The 4,208-nt window shown below is 39.9% G+C and overlaps 1 protein-coding gene across 2 annotated transcripts in view; it reads left to right on the top strand.

Annotated features, from left to right (window-relative positions):
• Positions 1 to 357: 357 nt before the first annotated feature.
• Positions 358 to 4,208, top strand: part of LOC140928850 (guanylate-binding protein 6-like) — a 30,054-nt gene continuing 26,203 nt past the window's right edge. For both annotated transcript variants that reach the window (XM_073378652.1, XM_073378651.1), the window contains exon 1: positions 358 to 374. The gene's annotated coding sequence lies outside the window, so the exon portion shown is untranslated. The remainder of the gene's footprint in view (positions 375 to 4,208) is intronic.

Below are 4,208 nucleotides of genomic sequence, written 5' to 3'. Positions count from 1 at the left end.
GCCGTGCAACTGCCGGGTCAGATTCTTTTGAATTCGACACGGCAGTAGCGCGACGTTTGAAACGGGCCTAATTCCGGTGAATTTCGAACTCCCTGGATCCATGGCATTCGATGGAGTAGTTTCTATGGAATTACATGGAACTTTTTCATAGAATTCCACGGAAATCGATGAGGAAATTTCCATCGAATTCCATGGAAAAGTTCCCTGGAAATTGATGTCCTAATCCTCCATGGAATTCCATGGGGGTATTTTGAACGGTTTCAGTTTGTCTTTTGTTTTCTGCTAGCCATTCCCAGTTTTGAGCGTCCTTTTTCTTTTGGTAGGAACTTTTAAGGGAGCAGTGGATCGCATGGCAGACCAAGAATGTGAATTTGGTAAGGAAAAGGTGTCGTTATTGTACAAATTTAGGTATAAATGTGGGGGGATTGACTCACTTGAAAATTCTAGTTGCATTTACGTGTGCTGATATTTACAAAGAGTTTACTACGCTCGGCTGCCATAAGCGCTATGCTGTAGCGCTGTGTGGGTTGTAACAAGACAACACCATATGTACGTGGCCTTAAAAATAATAATAATAATAATAATAATAATAATAATAATAATAATAATAATAATAATAATAAATAAATCCTCAAAATCATAAAAATCCTCCTTTACGTTAGTATAAATAAAGTGATGTGTACGAAATATATCTTGGAAAGTACTTGGTATTTATGCATGAGTAGATGTGGCAGAAAGCGAACGAGTGAGCGCAGTAAAACGAGTATTAAAGATTTCCGATACAAAGTGGTGAGTGTGTAAATCAGCGGGGGTGGGGAGGGGGAGACGAGGTCTGGGACCGAGAAACGATGTTCTCACAACTTGCAAAGCGGTCACCCTGCCTAGTGGTCAGCGGGTAATTGCAGTATTTTTCCCACAGTAAATATTTTGATAGAAGCGAGAAGCGAACGGGCAGGGCAAATGATTAAAAAATTGAAAAAATAATATGCGTCTGTGTTTTTCTTGCATATCGTATTTGTCTTTTGGTACTGAAATTGCGGGGGTAACTAAACCGCAACCGTGTTAGATCTTAACCAACAACAACACGCTCCGCCTCGATCGATTTGTAGGTTACATTGTTTTTGCCGGGCGACGACATCAGAAAATTATAGAAGTTATGATGCTGATAAAAATTCCTGGAGAAAGTGTCAAATTTATCGGAAGTAAGTATATTCAAGAGAGCTTGATAATTATGAGCTTACGGCTGTACATATCATACCTGAATAAACATGAAGTCACACTTTATAACTTTTCACTTTGTTTATTACGATCAGTCAACACCTTGAATTCATAGTTAAAATTCAAAACAATCCTAATAAACAAATCACAACTACTACCGAAAGCTCTGTACCTTGAAGCGACCTTAACTTCCTTAAAGTTTGCAGCAAAACACTGCTCGAAAGCTCAACTCTTCGGCGGTTCTTTTAAGCCTGATACGCAGCTATATGTTGCATATTCCAAACCCTGCAGAGAGAAATTGTTTAACAGAATAAGAAAACCACACACTATGTCTGAAAATCGACATAAAATCGAAAACTTTGCGAATTAACAAAATATAATAGTGAGAAACAGTCTCGCCTTAGGACGCCATGTTTTTGTTCCTTCTCAAAACCGCTGATCTATGGTTTTTGAATGGAAAGTAGCTCTCCCCATCCCCACCCCCGGTGTAAATATTGAAATTCCAAGTAGATGTGTAACATCAAGAGTTTCTATATCCTCCCAGAAAATAATTCGAAAAGGTCGTAGAACTCATTGTACCACTGGATCATGAAGAGTACGTGAAGATGTTTTTGTTTTTAAAGTTACATCTCGATACATACTGGTACCTTCGATAGTTGTCACAACTGGCACAGCGTTATGATCGCGCGCGCCGAGCCGAGAGCAGTTGCACTCGTCGTAGTTATCAGCACATGTAAGTACAACTGGAAAGGCTTAAATGAGTCATTCCCGACCTCGTCTATACCAAAATTTGCGCTATTAGTCAGGTCTCTTAACGTCAGGATAGCTTAATGCAGTACTACAACTGTTAGAGGGGGTGCCCAACGTAGATATGCCACTGAAGTGTGCTAAACAGGATTAAATTTTTGAAAATTTGACCTGCTGGGGTTCCTACAGTGCTTCGATTGAAAATTGCTATTTTATACCTTAAACCACTCCAAACGCTCTTCTCATGTTGTAAATAACAATTTCCCAAGAACATCTAGCATTCCTTGTAGCTTATTGATTGAAAAATTAAGTTGATTATTACTGTGCCCTTAAGACCCTTAAAGCTGGTCCACAGTCCGCCTACCCTTCCATAAGTCATTTCTAAGACGGCCTCGTCTGTGCGTCAGAAGCTACAAGTACAGGTACTCAGCTTCTGGATTTCTTTTCTCCTTTTCTAATGTATTTTAATTAGAGGAGGCCTTGTTTTGTGCTTTAATCCTTTTTTATTGATTATTGCTCGTTTTCATAAAAGAGCGCATGGCTTTAGCGATTCACACGCAAAATTTTAGAAAAAAGCAATTGTCAAAAGAGTCTGTTGTATCACATGTCAGGAAATTATGACAGGTGTTCATGAAGAGCAAGTGAAGAAAGGGCAGAACCCAAAGTTGTTTTAATAGTTCTTTCCTGAAGAGTTAATTAACGTTTTGAGCTTAATACAAGACAGGATGACTTTTCCCTCTATATCTGCTGGATGCACGTGTATGGTTTGACAGATCAAGAATTAGTTTCGTGGCACAAGTCATATCATCTACAATTCCCCCAGTATTCTAGGCTGGACAAAGTAAAAACAACTAAAACAAAAAAGAATCTGGTCTTATAAACGAAAAAAGAAACAAGCCAAAATGGCGAAGCCCAAGCTTCAAAAAACGGCACAGTTTATCTTACCACAACAAAGAAAACTGTGCATGGTGTAGCTAGGGTAGTCAACTTCATGAAGCCTGTACCAGGGAGTTGGCAAGGAGCGTTTACAGTGAACAATGAAAGAGCAGTTCGAACTTAAAAGCCCTCTTCCGAACAAAAAAATGCTTTGAGAGAATTCCTTCAAAGCCAAAAATGTGCTTGTAAATTTATTCAGGTCCAGGCATTTCTGAGAAAGCCAAAGAAACTGAGGTGATTTAGCTGCAATAAAAAGCTTTAACAGAGGTAAAACACCCGGGGGGTACTCAACAAATTTTTATATGGGGAGGGTCCGTCCCGAGGTCCAATCTCTTACCCTTTTATATACCATTTTTCAGGAAAAAGGTACTCCTTCAGTATACCTTCTATTGACAAATGGTGCCTCTTTCCTTTTCCCTATTTAGAACTTTGCATCCCTTTTAACTTCTGTAAATGCACTATATTTATAAAAGGAATCAATCGCAAAAATAGAACGTTTTCTCAACTTTATAAAGCCATGAAATTTATCTGTGAGCCCTTTTAGGCCTTTTCACAGACCCAAATGATAGAGTGCCCTATCCTTTGGTAAACTTCAAGGAGTAAAATTCCTACCCTTTCATATACATGGAGCCTGAAAAAGATACCACTTTCTGGCGGAGCCTCCACGTATAGGCCATTATAGGGAGTACCCCCCCCCCCTACCCCTCGGTAAAACAAAATTATTTAATGGTTAACTGCATCTGTGATAAAAATCCTGTCAGAAAACATCTGCAGAAACATAGACCACAGGAACTATTTACTAGCGGAGCTCCCGCGCGCGAAGCGCGCGCAGCGGAGCACCATGGGTAACAAAATTTGTTCAACTATCCATCCGAGAAAATTTGGTTATGACGTGGCGTACGCTCGCCCGTCCGTACACACTTCATGTAAGCTGATGTCAAATGTCACAATATCTTGCACAACTTGACTAGCCTTTCAGCTTTGTAAGCCATCCGTATGAGTACGATTAGATTGACAGCTGTCAAAATCAGACATCCGCTGACAATTATCACATGACCATCTCGCAGGCTCAGATGAAAGACCAGTCGTTTTGCCCATACATATAAGCTGATATAATATGTCACACTTACCAATTCAACATAAAAACGAAACTACGCCGGGCAGGGCTGTCAATCGGCTGACAGTCGTTTAAAGTTAATTAAGGTCAATTGACAGCTGTCAAAATGGGACATGTGCAGACCACTATCAGAAAACTAATAACGTGGGCTCAGGTTCGCTCAGGTACACGATCTGCCATTTTCCACTAC

The sequence above is a fragment of the Porites lutea genome, chromosome 2, assembly GCF_958299795.1.
Source record: "Porites lutea chromosome 2, jaPorLute2.1, whole genome shotgun sequence".
NCBI lineage: Eukaryota > Metazoa > Cnidaria > Anthozoa > Scleractinia > Poritidae > Porites > Porites lutea.
This window is presented reverse-complemented; position numbering and strand designations above follow the sequence as displayed.